General features: G+C 37.7%; 1 long non-coding RNA gene across 1 annotated transcript in view; it reads left to right on the top strand.

The window, feature by feature from the left end:
- Positions 1–18,610, top strand: part of LOC114064904 — a 26,178-nt gene extending 7,568 nt beyond the window's left edge. The window contains exons 2-3 of the long non-coding RNA XR_003572829.1: positions 17,591–17,661; positions 18,507–18,610. This is a non-coding gene — a long non-coding RNA (uncharacterized LOC114064904). The remainder of the gene's footprint in view (positions 1–17,590; positions 17,662–18,506) is intronic.
- The last annotated feature ends 863 nt before the right edge of the window (positions 18,611–19,473 follow it).

The raw sequence follows: 19,473 nt of genomic DNA, 5'->3' as shown, positions 1-19,473 counted from the left end.
GATATCTTGTATGCACCTTGTGTGAGAGGCTGTCACTAAACTATGAGATATATGAAGCCTCAAAAATTACTTCCTTTCCTTACTTTTGTTATTGCTTATCCATTGGATCACTGATTTGGGGAACCACATGTGTATATGCAAGCAGATGAATAAATTCATTGGGGCTATTAGACTTGGGAGTACTCGTTGGCTTCAAACCAGACGTGTATGTACTTTATTTATTTGTGGCCATCTAATTAGTGGTATAAATATTGCCAAAAGCTGTACATATGAAACAGTGTTTAATAACAGCTTTGTCAAACCCCCTCAGTCCTGGGGAGGGGAGCAAAACACCCATCCCATTAGCCACATCTGAAGTTAGACACATGAAGATTTTCTCTTGATACCTACCAATATGATTGTTATTTCCCTTTCCTATAAAGTGGGCTATATTTGAAAACACTCATCCAAAATGTAGGTAAGAGCATTTGATTTCTGCTTAGATTGAAGGGTTCAATATGCCTGAAAGGAGTAGGAGGGAGAGAACTGTGCAAGCTGGGGGGCACCTACCCAGAAGTTGTGTGGGGAAGTGGAAATACTACTGATGGCCCCAGAGAAGTTATGTCTGAATGCCCATTGCCCACAGAAAGAGATTTTGAAGAGACCCAACTGCCCTGATTGCTGTGCTGTCTTAAAAAGTCCCAGAGAGACCCAGCTGCACTTAAAACTCAGACCACTGTGTTGTGCTCCCACACTGGTGCAAAAGTTTGCAGAGTGGCATGAGTTAAACGAGATGTGAAAGCACTCACAGGTAGTCTTTGAGCTGGTGTTTTGGCTGGGAGCTTGAGTGTATTCAAGCCAAGAGGGCTGAAACTCCTGATTCCTGGATGTTCCCCTGGTGCCTGGGAATGACAGGTGGTGCTGCAGACCTTGTAGATGGGTTGCTGCACTTGGAAGGACATTGCGAGTGGCAGCAGTGGGGGCTGCAGCAGGGATCGTGGGACAAGGGTCATGGCAGGATTTTTCCAGGGGACAACCCAGCCCAGGCAACCTGCCTGACTGGGAAATAAACCATGTGCCGAATTTCTCGACTTTGCTGGTGTCACTGTGCTGTGCTCCTGGCACATTCTCTGCTGCAGCTATCCTGCATGCTGGAGCCCACTCAGTCCTTCGGGCCAAAGCTACTACTTCCATAACCCTCCCACACAGCCCAAATTTGAGCTGACAGCACATGCAGTGAAGAGGGGGAGTTTCTACCCTCCTCCTGGGGCAGAGTGGGGAGCTCTGAGGGCATGGTACCCCCAGGGGCACCTGTGATGTTTGGAGGTGTCTGGGTCAGGTACAGACCCTGTCATGGAGCCAGAAAGGCTGTTTTTTGCTAAAACCTTCTTCTTGGTATTCATTCACATGGATGGTGGAGATAGGGCTTAATTTCAGGCACCAGACCAACTTCACATCTGTTTTTAAGAAGCAGTATCACTACTGTCTAAGTACTTGGGGAACTTCAAAGGAGAACATGCGGCAGCATGGAGTCTGGGCTGCTCTCTGCATCAGCAGTGGCTGGCTAAGGGGGATTTCAGCATCGAGGCTTCTGAGTGAAACATTCAATTAAATGTGTTGTGGGTTTGGCCAGTTCCAATCCTGGTCCTGGGCCCAAATGAGAGCCCTAAATTACTACACAAATAAAAGACAGAAGACTCCACCCGAGGTTAATAATTGCCATCCTAAAAAATTTCTGCTATAATTCTATTCTGAAGGAATATTAAACTGTTATGTTTCCATTGTTTCACGATCTGGTCTGTATTTTAACTCCTGAAAAATCAAACAAAACTTTTGCAGTAAAAAGAGAGAAAAGGAGAGGGTGAGGGAGTGGGGAGAAGAAGCCAAGAAGGCAGATAAACCCATTACAGTCAAACAAATAAGATGCCTATGTGTACACAAGTAGGAGATATTAAAAAAGGCAAGTCAGAAGGCCCAAAGCCTTACTCTCTGCTTCACCCCAAACTTTTGTTAAATAACATAGCACAAAAAACTAGCTGAGAAATTCCATACGTAAATATCTAATTACTTATTATTTATGAGAAAGGATCTACATTAAATGAAAACCACTTGGGCTTAGTAGCTGAAGGGAGCTGCTGTTTTCTTCAATTTTTTGTTAGGACAATGAAACATCATTTCTGTGATGAAAAAGCAAAAACTGTTTTACTCTTGTCCAATTTCTCACTCAGATGTTTCATTCCCTCATCTACTTCCAAATCTTCTCTGAACTGGGTACAGGTTCCTTACTGAATGTATCTTTTCTAAAATCTGTGGGTTAAACTGTTCAGCTTTTCCATATTCTTCACGATTTTGTAGTTCACTACCACATCCTTCCTTAAGTACCTCCTCTTCAGTTCTTAATCTACTTAATGGTCTTCTGTATAGGAGTCTCTCCATATCATCCTTATTGCCTACTTTTCTGAGCTTTTCCTAGTTGTATATTATTCTGAAAAGCAGGATGCCATGACATGATGCAGTGTTTTATGTTTTTTGTATTGTGTTTACTTTTTTATGATGTATATTCTTCTTTTATTGTAGTAATTCCAAATAACATTTGACTTTTTTCTCTGTCTAAGTTTTGAGTTAATGTTTTCACAAATAAAGCAACTCTGAGGCCTTTGCGATGTAATAAGGAATTCAGACATATCTTTGTGTGCTTAGGAATTATTTCTCCCCTGGGCTTTCACTTACTGGATAATGGCTTTCATCTTCAGGCAATTTAATTGCCTGGTAACTCTTTCTAGTGAAAACTATTTATTGCCCTATTCAGCCAGTCCTGGATTTCATGATCCTGAGTACATCTGTGTCATCTGTGAACTTGGCAACAGTTGTGAACCCATTATTTGTTCCATTTTCCACATATATTCTGAAAATATGGAGCAGCAAAAAAAGCTTGAGAGCAGATTCTTACTATCTCAGTCCCTTTATTTATTGTTGCCTTGCTTTCTGTCTTTAACCAATTACTAATCTCCTAGAAGACTTTTTTCTCTTAGTGCATAATAGTTTCTTTGGTTTAGCAGGGGCTCTTGCTGAGAACCTTTGAAAAATCATGCATACTGCATTCCAGTGATCATTCCTAGCTGCATTCTTATTAAATATTTTTGTTGTCTTCCTCTATACCCCAGAAGAGTATATTTTCCCCTCTGGTTACATGTTGAATTAGTTATGTAAACAGTTTTCTTAATTGAAATGTTTTTATTTTCTCCTTTTCTGCTATTTGTCTATACTTACTTCTTTTCCTTCATTTGCTAAGATCCTAAGTTGCTGTTCAAAAGCTCTCCATCATGCCTGAAAACCTTTTTGCCATTTATTTTATTTTTTTTAATGACTCCTTCTGTTTATTTGTTCTTAGCCAAGTTAAATTAGAAGGAGATCTGGAGGGAGGGGAGAGGAATTTTTCCATTCTACAAGGATACTGCATGTACACTCTGTTTGTTATACTTTTCTGTAGCTGCATTTTGATTTTTGTCCTGCTAATTACTCAAGAAAATCCATAGCTACTTTTTATGGATTTTTTTTTTTCTTAGATTTTGGCAGTCATGTGGCCTTGTCTTATTTTCTTGAAATTTTGTATTTTTTCTATTTTCTCCCCAAACCATACTTTGTTATGTAAACTTGTTGAAAGCATGAAAATACTAAACAAGATTTTCTCCGTGATGTATTTTGAGACCTCTGTGTTCATATATACTATGAAGTATTAATGTTATTATCCAGGTCAATGCATTTTGTCTCAGATAACATCTTTAAACAATAAACATATTTCTTCTGTATTTAATTGTGCAGCATAAAATAGCTTAAATTATATATTTAAGGCATGTCAGTTTTATCTCTAAATATAAGGAGTATCCTCTGTGCTCTGAGGATATGTCTGATAATATACTGATGTAGAGAAAAAGGGGAAATAAGATACAAAAATTATTTAGTATTCTTCAATGACTGGAAAATTGAAAACATCCCACTGCAAACAGGAAAAGGCATTTTTCTGTGCTTTAAAACAGGGGAGAAGTGTGAGGAAAAAGTACACAGGAGTGGGATCAGAAAGAAGAAGATTCAAATAGAGTTAAAACTCTCAAGAGACAAAAAACCCCCATGTTAATAGAAACTTTGGCTAAACTAAATGTTTTATTAAAATTCTTACTATGAGTAATGTTGATAAGAATATGGGACATGAAAGGAGAAAAGGTCAGTGAATATTTAGATAATATATTGTGATCTGAGACTATAGAGCTTATTTCAGGAACAAGATGAAGCAATTTCTGATTCATTGTGCTCTTCTTGGGAAACTCATGGAGGGCCAAGGAATCCTTGAGAACTGGCAAAAGGCAAAGAAATTGCATTTAACGTAGAAGGAAAAGTAGTTTTGAGTGGACCCTATTTGCTGAGGGAAGAGTAAATTGATAAAATTGCAGATCATTGCTTGTCAGTATCTCAAAGAAATTTAATATTCTTCCTTGAGAGCAAGTAGTACAATGGACAAAGGGAAACATAATTTATGATACAACTTGTTTATATAGGCTTTTGGTCTCCCCCACATGGGACTGTCAAGAACAAATTGGGAAGTATGGTTGATTGTGAGGTGGATACAAAATTCTACAGAGATCTTCAATCAAAAAAATGTTTCTGTTAGCTGGCTCTTAAGGTGGCATATCAATGAAGTCAAATCAGCTCTTCCCTTGGTGTAGTGCCTAAATTTTCATGTCTAATGTTTACTTGGCACTGTAGAAAACCAAGATTTTTTCAGAAGAGGGACAACTGGCAGAGGTTAGACAGAGCATGGTTGCAATTCAAAATGGCTTTGCTAAATTGCAAGAATAGTCTGAAATAAATATGAGTGATGACCTGGTAATTTCATGGTCACCCTAACATGAGTTGCCTTCTCGATTCTTATACTTGACTCACTTCTGCCTGTTTTAGGAAAGCAATATAAGATAACAGCCATTGTCTTTTGTGTCCATTCTTTGATCGCTTCTCCTCCATGTGAAATTCGCCTGACCATATGTAGAGATAAATATTGCAGGCTTTTGAATCTGAACTTGTCAGAAGAGAGAAATAGGGTGTGATTTTTTTTTTTCTGATTTTAATGTAACTGTCCAAATTAGGCTAGATTAAATCGTTTCCAAAAATGTTTTCATTTCCTGAGTATTAAGGATTGCTGTGTTGGGAGTAGCATCTACACTGGTGTTATGTTAAAAACAGGCAAGATGAACCCTTCTCTCTGGCTAAATCTGTACCAGAAAGTGAAATGCTGCCAGTGAATGTTTTTGTCAGCAAATAGCTTGAAAATTTCCAAGCAGGATGATGACTGAGGTATAGTTCAGAAGTGAAAACACTCCAAAGACCTTCTCAGTGAGCCCTGCACACACAGGCACCAGCTTTTAGACACCAAGGCAGTTCATATGATTAGACATTGCCAGCTCCATCCCAGCTGACCTTGCTGTCTGAGGAAGTCATTAACCCATTTGCCTGGGAAAGTTAATAAATCATTAGCTAACTACCATAGGAGTGTTAATTTTCCCTTTCTATTTTAGAGCTCCCATTAACACCAGCTCTTCTACTTTGGACTTTTACACTGGTTGCCCCCACAAAAGCTTTTGTCCGCTTGTTACTGTTTTGAGTGTCTGTAAACAATTACTGTTGTCCTTATCATGAGCTATTTCCCTCTTCCCTAAATCCATCATGCATGTATTTCTGAGTAACACCTAAATCACCTTCCTCCTGTATTTTATTTCTGAACAAGTGAAATATTTGTTAATGCTATACCCAATAAATTTCTATTATTCTAATCAGATAATAATTTTGATAATGTGAAGGCTTCCAGATTTTACTAGGGTTCCTTGCTTTTGGATGCAAAGCTTAGCATGTAAGATATTCCACAACTTCACAAGTTGCTTTTGGGGTTTTTTCTGACTCTTATGCCACTTTAATGAGTAATACTCAGTGACTGAAATTTCTTCAAGAGTTTTGGATGACTGTATCCAAAAAGTTTTTTCCTTTCTTTATGAGTGTTGCACCATGTCTACACAGCAGTCCCTTTGAAGCAAAAAGAAGGAAGCCAAAGTGCTACCAGAATAGGTATGCACATAAACAGGGTATATTTTCTCTTTCCTCCGCTAACTGCTTTTATTTTGCCCTTCTGTCCCTGAAAGCATATGTATATATCACATTATCCAAAAGAGGTCAGTCATTTTGTAGCCTTTTCATACCTAGGAAAGAGTTGAGGAGAATATAACATGAGCCTCTGGTTCTAGTGATTTCTGATCTGCTAACTTTTATTCCCAGAGGAACCATCAGCCCATATGTGGGTTAGCAATGTGGTGAAGTAGTCTGTGATTCAGATGAGCCCTGGCAGCTTTTCTGTTAGTGGACTCAAGGCCCTTTGCAGTGGTACTTTCTGACACTTCACAAGTCAGCAGATCATTCTTCCAGCTTCCTCAGCACTGAGTCCCAGAGGCACTGCCCTTTGAAATGTATAAGCACCACTACAAAGAAGAAGCAGAGGCCTTAGGGCTTTTTTTTTTTTTAAATAATTAGGTTAGATTCCTTGCAGGTCACCAAGATAGCTATCGGCTATTGGCCTTGGCTGCTGGGACCAAGCAAGCAGCATTTCCTGCCTGAGGAGCAGACACATTCCTTCTCTCCTGTTAGAGTTACTTCAGATTCCCTAGATAAGCAAGAACCTTCACACTTCCAGATCTTCTGCTTCAGGCAAATACATATTTCTTGTATTTCAATCTGGCCACATCCTCCTCAAACTCTCCTACTGTTCTTGAGAGGGCCTACTAACAGCTACTCCTGCAACAGACCTTTTTATTTTCTTTTACTTCCTGACTTTCAGTGGATATAAGACCCAGTATTTCAAAAGTCTGCATTGGGACATCCTTACACTTATTGTAATCTGTGTTTGAACACAGCTTGCACAGAAGCAGTGGAAAAATCTGCTAAAGAGATGCCTTCAATAAAACCTTGAGAACCCATCATTTTTGTCCTTGCATATTTTTTTGATCTTCATTTTCCTGTTCTGTAACTCTGACAGGAAACTCCTCTGCACTACCTTTTCACTTTACCTTTTCCATGGTTTTCTTTAGGTGATTAGAGAGAGAAAAATGCTCATTGAAGCCTAGAGTATGTTTTTACAAGATAGTGATGATGAAAATGCATACAAATAAGTGGTTATTATAATTATGTAATTTGGGAAGTCTAGTGAATGCTAGTAACCAGGATTAGCTTGCAGGACAGAGAAACATTGAGTAGTTTGGATTAGAAAGGATCTCTGGAAGTAATCTGGTGTCTCTACTCAAAGAAGGGCCAACTGGAAATTAAAACCAACTTTGAAGTTAGATAAAGCTGCTAAACCATAAGATCAGAAAATTTTAGAACCCTTTAGTTATGGACCATGCTTCCTATTTCATATGATGGCAGAAGTTTTATTTTTTATCAATATTCTGTGTTCTATAATTTTATTTTTATAGATGTTTTATAGATTCCTGTAATTTGATGAAGAGGATGCAATACTGGATACATTACAGACCTGAATGGACCAGAAACCAAAACAGAAAACATACTCAGGAGCAACAGAGAAGAGTAGGAACAGAAAAATTGAGTTATAAACCAAATCATCACCAATCAAGGTAGAAGTAACAGAGATGATAGATTGGGAAAGCTTCACTTTACTGACCTTTTGCATCACTGGAGGGCACAGTTCCTTCACACAAATCTAATTTTCTCTCTATGGTATTCTTGATGCAGAGGAGAGAGAAGAAGAAAATAGGAAGGGCTAGTCTGAACCATGGGCAAGTAAAAGATATGCTGGAAGGGTTCCATACACACTGCATGTTCCTGTACAAAATGTGCATCGAAACAACCTTGAGCTTTTTGATCTGCTACAACCATCTGTATTTTGTGGGCTTATACAAACTCAATTAGAGCATTCTCATATTTGATGCTAGTTGAACAATTACGGTTTTGGTCATCCAAGTCCTCAGAACTTGTAAATAACCTCACTCATCAGGATTGATTGTTAGCTAATACTGAAGATTATTTAATTGTAATGTATTCTAATGTATTCTAACACTTGCTATTTTTCCTCTTCTTTTTTTTTCTCTTTTTTTTTTTCTCTTTCTTTAATTGTTCAAATGAATTGAGGGCAAAACAAACGAGAAAGTTACTTAGCATATGTTCTCCTGAGCACTTAAAATTGCCAGGAATGGTCTAATTTTTAGCCAAATTATTTGCACAGTTTGTTGAGTTGGAAAAAAGTACATGTAGCTGACACAAAATTAGGCAGCTCCTGTGTGCAGCTGATCTTTGGTGATTTTTTTCTTGAAATCTCCAAGCTAATAGAACTACCATATGTGTTGGCTACCAAAATGCATCTTGTAACTTGGTGCTATGGGCTGTTGTCTGTGGAAACTTACTTTCCTGCCTGATGTTAAAACATAGCACTTCTTTCTCTAAACATAGTAAGAAGAACTGGAAATTTCCTTACTAAGACACATTATTATAGTCTTGGACTGTATTTTAACATGATGTGGTCTAAGCTCACGTACATTGCCTTCTTTGAACATGTAGTTATAAATATACTGCTTTGCAGTTGAAACACTCCCTGCACTAATGGCGATATGCAGCAATGTCTGCTTCTTCCATTTTTTTTTTTTATTCTTTCCAACTTGCATAAATGTCATCAGGATCTTTCAAGAAAACTTGCTTTTAAAGAAAATTATTTAGATGATACAATCTATAAGGATAAGAAAACTTGTCAATGCCTTACTACTAGAGTGAAAATTGCATACAATACTTCTGGAAGCTGATTCTGTGGAATTAGTCAGAGAAATACATACATCTTTCAAAATATGCTTCTTTGGAGGGGAATAAAAGCAACACAGTCTTTTCCTCTTGAATTCTTAACCAAGAGGAAAACTGGAACTCTGCACTCTTCTGGTTGTGGTGCTCCAGGGAGAATCTGATCATTACCGTGCACCTTGTATTATCTTTAAATCAATTTGATTTTTTTAAGATTCTACCTACTCAAAATGGCAATCAGTCCGTATTTACTTTCATTCATATAAATAACAAGCATAAAAGAAGTAATGCCATATTGAATAAGATCATCTGTCCATCGTGCTTGTTATTTTGTTCTTTGCAATGACCAGTAGCAGACACTTAATATAAATTTAATAGAAATAGAGTATGCTAAACCTGCTCATTTCCCTGGAGTCAGTTTTTCATTTATGATGATCAGTGGTTGTAAGCACTTCCAGAACTGTGGGTCTCATCTGGAATATTATGCTATGTAGCCTCTGACGGATCTGTTCTCCATGAGAATTTTTCAGTGCCTTTTGGAACCTTTTGGACTTTTGACCTCTGCAACATCCTGTGTTAATGAGTTCCACAGTTTAATTTTGCATGAGTTTTAATTATGTGTGAAAAATGACTTCCTATGTTTGTTTTAAACTTTCTGCCTGGTAAATAAATTGGGTACTCCCTGATTATTACACTAAGAAAAACAGTGAATAGTGCTTCTCTATTCAATTTCTCCACATATTTCATGTGTTTATAGATCTTCAGAACATCTCCCTTTTCTTATCTCTGTCCAAACTGAAGAGACTGTGTCAACTCTTCTTGCATTAAAATGACTTCATATCTTTTTTCAAAGATGTGCAAGGATACATAATGATGGAACGGTGAAGGTGATGTTACTGCTTATGACAAAAACTCACTAAAATGGCTATGACTCCATTCCTTTTCCAATTAAAGGGACTTCTGGACAGCCAGCCCTTCTGACTACTAGGCTGTTTTAAAATGAGTCTCTGCTTACATGCGTACTTTTCTTGACCTATCCCTAACAGGCAATTTCCATGACTAGTGCATGACTTTAACTTCAGAGATTCTGGTTAAATTTACACTCTGGAATTACTCTGTCACCTTTACTTTTCTCTTTTTAGCCTACAATTAGTATGCCTACCTATGATTTTTTTTCTAATCTAATAATTAAAAAGTGACATTGAATTGCTAGATATTCTAGACAAAGTCTGACCCGGTTCATGCCTTCAGGACCTGTTTTGATATTAATGGGTTAGTAATGCAAGTACGTGTTTAACAGAATTCACACCTACAGAAAATGAGATTTCTATGTCCAGTTGTCTTGTGTTATGTAGCAAAGATATGCCAGTCACCTGATTTGCAGCAGGTCAGCATTGCTGATAATCAAAGCTGTGTGCAGAAGGAGTTGTGGGAACTGGTGGATCTGGAACCTCTATTAAAAGTGCCATGTGCAGAGAAGTACCTCAGATCCCAGATGTGCTGTGTTTTCTTGTATTTCCAAACGTGCACTTTCATTTGTAATCAAAATAATCATAACTGCAATAAATCCTACTTTTGTGATATGAACGCTTTTACCCCGTTTTGGTTAAGCTTTATATTTTGTGATAACATTCATAAACCCTTTGCCATTAATGTTTTTCAGGTGTATACAAGTTACAATCCACTAAAGAAGCAAGTACAGCACTGGGGGGAGGGCAGTCACTGTCTCAGTGACGGTGAAATGCACTGACACTTTATCAGTGTGAACCACTCTGGGCTTTGGCTTTTGTTTTATTCTCAAGCTAGGTTCCCTAGGTTTTGCCAATCTTTTGGTGATTCTTGGTCACGTTCCATCAAGTTGGGGCCAAGCTTTAAGTATTCTGGAAACTGGACTTGGTTCAAACCTTAGAATAATTTATAGTTTGGGAAAAATATTTATATAAAACTTACTTTGATTCAGTCAGAATTTGGTGGATTTGTACGAGTTTTATTTCTAGGTTTTTATCCTGTTTGGATCTGTATAACTGGAATCTGAAGCTAGTGATACATATGTTTATGGAAGAAAAAAGAAAAAGCAACCTAATTTTAACTAAAAGTGCTAGCTGGTTTTTGCCTATTTCCATGAAGCAAAGAGTAAGATGAGTAATTTTCTACCATTCTACATTGTAAAATTAACAAGGTTCAAGGATCCACTGCAATATAATAGTTTCCTGGCAAACTGAGCTGATGTTCTATAAGATCACACTGTGATCTTCAATTGCTATGTGCTCACATGGGCAAACATATGTACTGTACACCTACCTTGTCAGCATGAATCTCTCCATGATTCTCCTACATTATCTAGAGATAATGTAGCACACATGCCAAAAACACATCTGTTTTGGAGTGGAACATGTTCCTTCACGCACAGCATTTGGCATGGTTTTCCTCTTGCGAGTTAAAATGTTTCTCACTCAGAGAGAGGTCACGTAGACCAGCAAAAGACAGTTTGACTGAAGGCGTACGTCTGAGGGAGGGCATGCAATCACAGAACTCCACAATATTGTCACCTATGTAGATGTAGGGTAACCTCACTGGAGGTTTTCACCTCAGCCTGAAAACAGTTCCTGGAATAAAAAAGAGACCCCAGAAGTCTAAAATGTAGTCTGTGCAAAAGTCTATGATGTGCCTAGTGTGAAGTGGAGTGGCTTGCATATAAACAGGCACAAGGACCTGTGGAGCTGGGGCCAGTATACACTAGAGGGTGCTGCTAGTGTAGAGAGAAGACATCAGGGGGTCCAAAGGACACATACAGGATCATGGAGGTACGTGCAGTTAATTCTTGGCTGCCAGTTTAAGTCAGTCTGCAAGATCGGGTCTCTTTGACTTCACATAGTTTAATTCAGAAATACACTGAAGATAATGGGAAGAATCGTTTATAATGCAAACTTTATATCTCAGTTTGCTTTATAAGGTGCCTGAAAAAAAAAAGGTTTCTCAAATCTAGATGCCATATTTATTTTATAAAATTAATGTTGATCAGTGACTTTTGCGAGAATGATTACAGCTTGTGATACTAACAGCTGCTTCAGTTTAAATTGAGAGGATGACAGGTGTGTTTCTTTGAAAATATCACAGAATTACAGAATATGTGGAGTTGGAAGGGAACCATCAGGATCATCGAGTCCAAATCCTGACCATGCATAGGAGACCCCAAAAGTCACAACCCATGCCTGAGTGCATTATCTAAACGCTTCTTGAACTGGGGAAGCCTGCTCCAGCACCCAACCATCCTCTAAATAAAGAACCTTTTCCTGATATGTAACCTCAGCCTCCCCTGACACAGCTTCCTGCCATTTCCTTACATTCTGTCTCTGGTCATGTGGGTGGAGAGATTGGTACTGGCCCCTCCACTGCCCCTTGTGAGGATGTTGAAGACCACAGTGATGCCTCCCCTCCGTCTCCTCCAGGCTGAACAGACCAATTGACCTCAGCCACCCCTCATTCAGCTTCCCCACAAGGCCCTTCAACATCCTCATTGCCCTCCTTTAAATGCTCTCTAATAGCTTAATGCCTTATATAATTGGAATTCAAGGCTTTGGGATTGTAATTAATAAATGTTTCAATCAATATTCTGTAATATTTACTTAAAGTCAGTCTCTGGGATGCAAAACAAAAAAAAAAAAAAGGGAATGCAAGCACAATTGAAATGAACTATCACAATATTTTAAAATAACCATTTCCTTACAAAAGGGGCATAAGCTTTTAGAAGCCTAAAATTCAATGGCATTCAATCTTATATGGAAAAATTTTGAAAGAGGTTTACAGATGCAGATGGTACATAGAAGCTTGAATATTTGTGTAGAGGTCCATCAGGCTGAAATATTTAATAATTTAAATTTTTTCCTTATTAGAGAAGATGAGTTCACCTTGTAATTTACATATTCACACCTGACCTGTACATTAGATATCTTTGCCTCAACTGAGTCCTCAGTAATTAACTGAAGATTTCTTGGAGGTGCAGTGTTGAAGGTGTTACCTGATCTGCTGTTTTATGTGAATACAGAGACTACTTGGGTAAAATTTAATATTTGACCAGGTATGCCCAAATATGGTCCAGGTATGAGAGAAATCACCTCTGATGAAATTCTTTTTCAGATTTAGCATTAATATGCTGAAAAGTAGAGATGGCGGTACTTCAGTTTTTTCTCCAGTATGTGGCTCAGGAATGTCTCTATTAAATTAATGGTATTTATGATAAGATTACCTAATTATGATAGTGTTAATTACTTAAACTTTGTTCTGATATTTGTTCTTTGTAATTCAGAATCAGATTATCTTAAATGCATTATTTATTCCAGAAGAAGAACACTCCTCTGCTTCCAAGACCACAGAATGATTTCTGCATATCCCAAATGGCATTGGATGCCTGTGTGAGGAAAAGTAAATTGAATCATTTGTATTACTGAAAAAGAATGAAAATGTTTTCCTTTATTTTACAAAGACATCTTATTTGAGAAACAGAATGATGTAAATCAGGTATACATTCTTACTTAGATGTTTTATTCCTATGTCTTCATCTATACTATTAACCTAAGCTCCTGCAAAATAATTTAGCATCAATCATTCAAACAGTTATCATAAGGAAGCCTTCAATTCACAGTGTACACACAGTAGTCACAGCCTTATTGCCTTATCCAAAGTCAGCATAGTGTAGTTGCTGTTTCCTAATCAGAGAACTGTTAGGGGGAAGTGCTGTGGGGAACTCACGGGAAGCTCATCTGGAGTCCTAGGCAATCTGCCCCAGTGTCACTACCTAGTCAGTTCAGCTGATATATTTCATCCCCAGACATATTAAAGCAGTTGGAAAGACTCCAGTAGACTCCAATGGGCTTCCATCAGGCAATTATATGATTGCTTGAGAAGTGGAAATTAATACGCCTTTACTTTAGCTAGAGATTCTTTTGAAATCAATGTAAAATGATATGGAAGTATCTTAGCAGATATTTATCTCAGTGGCATGTGGTTTCCCCTAAGTAGTGCCATGCTGATCATTAAGGAGTGAATGGACTTGAGGTTTAGTCAAGTATTTCCTTCTAACCAGCTGGGTGGGGATGGAAGCTTTGCAGCATAGAAGGGCAAGGGAGCTCATACTGGCACGAGACCGTGCCTCATGCATGGGCAGTGATACACTAACTGAGCCCTCTAGGCACTGGAGCAGTTATTTTCCTTAAATTGTTTCAGTATTACATTTGCACTGAAAGATTTTCCTTTCTATTGACAAATTGCAGAAGTAATATTCATTACTTCATAAAGGTAATTTAAATATTTGCTATCTCAAACAAGTCTTAGTGCTCTGTATTCCACGAATGTCAGGGTATTATCCAGTCTCCTTACCTCTCTGTGTCTGAAGGCATGAATTAGTGACTTCCATGTGGACAACTGGGAATAGCTCAAAACATGTAAATGATATGTTAGAAACAATTATCCACTTTTCATTTTCTCCAGGGTGTTCTGAGCTTTCACACTTAAACATATTTAACTGCCTTATTGAACTCAGTGAGACTACAAGCAAAAGTTTTAGAATTGCACCATTTGTAATAAGTTTGGTCTTCAGGGGCTCTTGTTGATTTATTTCTATTTATAAAGTAAATTGGACAGTATATAAAATGCTTCTGATGTAATATTAAAAGATGAAATTGTGGGTTTGGACCATTATTGGCTAGAAATGTTGAGATTCAGAAATAAATATGCTGGAGGCAGAGTCAATCCAAGAAAGCAATCCCATAGGCATTGCTTGTTTCCCAGCCAAGCATTGTAGTCTTCCTATACTGACGCTTTGTGTTCAGGTTTAGGGTTTCCCCAAAGGGCAATAACTTCTAACAAGACAGATTTTTATTTCTGTCTTTTATAGACTCTCTCGCTCTCTCAGGAATTCCAAGATGATGTTTTGCTGGATAAAAGGTTAAGTCATGAACCAGCATCGACTGTTTCAAATGTTCTGATGTGTAATGTTCTACCATATATACTGTACAACACACAAAGAGTTAATACAATTCATATTATGTGTGCTGACTATAAGGAATTAGTGTTGACATTCATGCAGGCTTGTTTCTATAAGGAAGTACTTCAGTTATTGCCTTTGTGTCCTATTAATTTCCTTTCCTTCTTGCCAAGAAGCATGTTTTTTTTCAAATGAATCATTAATTTTTTTTCCAACATGATTATTTTGTTTAGCTAAATATCGAGGCTTTCTTAATAATGTGGAAGGAAATCTTGACAAGAAATGAAACAGATCATGAATTAGTTGTCTGAAGCATTTTTACACTCCTTTAAAAAGACCAAGGAAACCTTTCAAAGGAGTTCAAAGAGAGGGAGTAGAACATTTGGTGCAGATGTGACTTTATGGTATGTGGCTGCAAACGAATGGCAATGCAAAATGTTAATTTTTACTTTCAAATGTAAACAATTTTGTTTCTTATTGTTTCAAGGGTAGTTTTTCTTAGGGTTTCTCCTGGGATGAATGTTGAGAATTAATTATACTTCACTACAGCTTTTATTCAGTTGCAATAATTGTAATAAGTTATGCAGTATTTATAAATTATAGTAGCACATAGCCATGAAAACAGTTTCAATGCAGTTGAACCTCCTACATATTTGTCTTGAGTAGATATTTAGTAAAAGCTGAACTGATGCTGAGGTTTGGAGGCATTAAAAAAAAAAAATCTCTCTTTTGTTGATCTGCCTATTTCCTCCAACTTCATGAGCTTTTTGTTAAATTTGTTTAAGTTTTGGTTATCTTGAGATCACAAGTTTGTGGGTAGGGTGTGATTGAGAGTATACTATATGTCTTATTTTATTTTATTTTATTTTTTTACTAAGTATCTATACAAGAATAAAACCAGCACTGAGCCTTGTCTTGCTGTTATATGTCCCTTACTCTCTCCTCAGCTTTTGGCAATCAATGGCTTAGGGATTACACGAGCTAGAGACAGCATCTGGACCATCATATTTTAATAGCCACTGATGGACCCTTTCTCTATGAATTTGTCTAATCTCTTTTTTAACTCCGTTTATGCTTTTGGCCTTAACAACATCCTGTGGCAATGAGTTCCAAAATATAATTACGTGTTGTGTGAAAAAGTACTTCCTCTTGTTGATTCTTAAATACTTGTTATGAGCAAAGTGTATTCTCTGCTGAGTGATAACACTGTTTACTTTACTGCACTTGGAAGCAATCACACCCTGGACAATAGGTGTTCCCGGCAGCAGGCCAATGTGGTTGTATGTGGGCATCAGTATGAAGAATGACAGGAGACAAGAGAAGTGTGTAGTGGCCCCTGGTTTATTTGAATTTGTTCTGTCAAGAGACTGCACATGTGAACATCTACGTGCCCTTAAATAGGAGTTGCACTGCTGAATCATTTGTTGATGATGTTTAACAAAGTGGACAAGTGTTTATTGTAGGCTCTTCCTTTTCCCATACTTTGCAAATGAACTGAAATATAAACTCCAATTTACCATACATGGTTAGATGCAAGTTTCCTTTGCTATGTGTTTAACAATGTACAGTTAATATATTATGCACTAAACACTTGTGTTTGCAACACAGATACCGTAGTTGTCTAACACACATGATGCATTTGCTGTGTCAGGCTCATTTTTTTTTGGCCAAGAGCTCTGAACTAGCAGCTGCATTGAGGGATGTCATTGTGAAACCATGCCCCTGAGCAGCAGGATCAATACTTTTATTACTAGAGATGTTTTATTTGGTAATAAATATTTTCCCAGATAAGGTGACTTAAATGAAATTGCTGATTGCTTAAAATTTAGGCTTTTTACTTATCCAGCAAAATAAGGATACAGGGAACTCTAACCCAATGTTACTAAAGAAACCAGTGCCTGAAAGGTAGGAAAAACTTTGTGCAGCTGGATCCTCTTATTCATGTCAGCAATGTCCCAAACGATTAGGATAAAAATAGGTCTTCAGTGTTTGCTTTTCTGTATCACTGTGAGTTAATTTTGGGTTATATCAAGATGTTTAGTGTTTGAACTTGCATTTGCAGAGCAATGCTTCCATATTTTTTAAGAGGAATATTCAAGAACTAATATTACTGTAGATGATAGTCGCTATTTCCACATAGGTTTTGAAGACTAGAATTAAATTGTTGTAGGGATATACTTGATTGCACTATAATGTGCTCTCCTCTTTCATTTTTCATTCAATTGAATACCTGCTTAACTCTCAATAGAAACAAAATGTGCATGAGGAAACACTATTTGTAAAGGAAAATGCGATATTGCTTTACACTCCATTGACAAAGACTTTCATAATATCACCACTAACCAGTGAAAGTCTCTTCAGCTAAAGCCATGAAAGTGCAGCATAGTCTATATTAGTAGAATATGTTTTGAGGAGGAGACATATTGCTCATTCTGTGTTGTCGAATTGTAGACATCTCCCTATGATAGAGAGTAGTCTGTCTTCCCATATGTAGAGAATGTTAAAAGAAAGGAAGGTCTTCAAAGAGACATGTTTAAAATCGACTCCTATGCCAAAGAGAGACACTACTATAAAAGATTATCCATTGCTCTTATTCAGAATTGCTCTTTGGAGGTGCCTGTTTCTTTCTCTTAGTGTGATGTTTGGCAAAGTGAATTTCCTCCCTGCAGGTTTCACTTCAGTGAAGTGTTGTGAACTCTTTTGCAGGTGCAAAGGGAACTCAGAATAGTATAGAAACTGAAAAGAGGGAATTTACAGCATTCAGTCTATGAGGATTTTGCTTCCTTCTAGGTGTTTTTCAAGCCCTTGAACCTACTGCCATGATTCATGCAAACTTAAAAGGTCAGAGTGCAATAACTTCAGTGAGTACCATATAACCTACATTTCACATGCAAAATTATTTCCAGTGAAAAGTTTTCTGCTTTGCCTTTAGAGGAGGCTAGGAATTTTCATGTTGGTAAAATATCCAGCAATGAGAGAGTTGTTTACAGCTTGGCTTGTACCAGGGGCTCTAGAACTGTGCTTAGAAATCTTCTTTAAAACACAGTGATCAGAGGAATCAGGATAGGTGAACTACAACTCACAGTAGGGTGCAGTATAGTACTTAAATATGTATAATTGGCACTTTCAAAATATCTAGCTTTTAAATGAAAATAATAATAATAAAAAACCTGTATTAGGAAGAACAGAGAGGATTTATTGGAAAATATTTGTGAGTGTTCAGGACCGGCTTAAAACCTGTAGCCATATGGACAACATATGTATACATTAGCTGAAACCAGTATGTAGTTTCCACTGTCCAGGCACATACAATTTATTTCGTAAATGCATTTTTATACCAATAATTGTAAGATATATTTCTTCATATCAGTGAAACCCAGTTATTTGTTTATTGTCCAAAGTAAGCAGGAGGAATGAGCACTTGCATTAGCATAACTGAGATGACATCCCATGCAACTCAGTTTCAGAGCCCAATTTTTTAATAACAGAGAGTGATATTTTGAGAGAGAAACAGTAAGAATAAAATACCATGTTGGTTAATATATACAAAAAAATGGAGGAAAACGAGCATGTTTATGAAAATGTAAGTTTTTGCTTGGGGGCCTGGAAGGATTTGTTTTGATTTTAAATAGTGGATGTCTTTGTGCATAGCTTTTCGTTTTAAAAGGATGTGTTCTTGTTTGTTTGTTTGTTTGTTTTTCCTAAGCTGCTCCTTCTACAACTGTGTCATGACTTGAGAGAGGTTCATCATGACATTAACAGTAGTTCCTGGCATCTTACTCTTGTAATGGACTACTTCTGAAAGGAAGATGAGTTTGAAGATGTAATCAATCCTGATTTAGATTAGTCTCAAAATGATTACATTTGAAGGGTACCTAATACATTTTGAAAGGTACCTTTTAATTCTTAGCAGAATTGTTTCTACTGTTATTTTATTTTTTGTAGGTTCACATGACCTAGAACTATTTCATGCAGAAAGAACTGCTGAGATCCCACCCATGTAATCTGTTGCAGCATCCCTAGACTGACCTATACGCTGCCACAAAGCTCCTGAGGAGCAAGAGGGGTTGGTTGGTTGGTCAGTATGTGAAAGCATGTCAGGAGCAAGATAGCTTGTAAACAGTGTGGGCAACCTGGAAAACAAAACCCCAGAAAAAAATGGGGAAATACTCAAAAGTGGTGTTATACACATCTCTACGTGTACTGATGCGGGGAGACATCAGCCACTGAATCAAAACCATAACATTGTGTGGTGGGTTCACCTTGTCTGGACGCCAGGTGCCCACCCAGCCGCTCTACCACTCCCCTTCCCAGCCAGACGGAAGAGAGTAAAGTGGAAAAAACTCATGGGTTGGGATAAGGAAGTTTATTAAAACAAAAACAAAGAAAAAACTTGCACGTGCAAAATGAAGCAAAAAATAACAAGGTTTATTCTCTACTTTCCATCACCAGCAATGGCCAGCTACTCCCGAGCAGCAGGGCTTCAGCACATGTAATGGTTCCTTAGCAGGCAGCCACTGGAGGCAATGAATGCCTGCCTTCCTACCCTTGCCTTAGCTTTTATATCTGAGCTTTGGTCAGTTTGGGTCAGTATGTGTCCCCTCCCAGGATCTTGCCCTCGACTGAGGAAGGAATGTTACAGTGCTGGTGCTGTGCTCAGCAGTAGCCAAAAC

This window comes from Empidonax traillii, unplaced genomic scaffold, assembly GCF_003031625.1.
Source record: "Empidonax traillii isolate 1590-97213 ecotype Southwest subspecies unplaced genomic scaffold, ASM303162v1 scaffold591:size1139884, whole genome shotgun sequence".
Classification (NCBI taxonomy): domain Eukaryota; kingdom Metazoa; phylum Chordata; class Aves; order Passeriformes; family Tyrannidae; genus Empidonax; species Empidonax traillii.
Note: the sequence above shows the minus strand (reverse complement) of the source record. Positions and strands in the feature narration are given on the sequence as shown.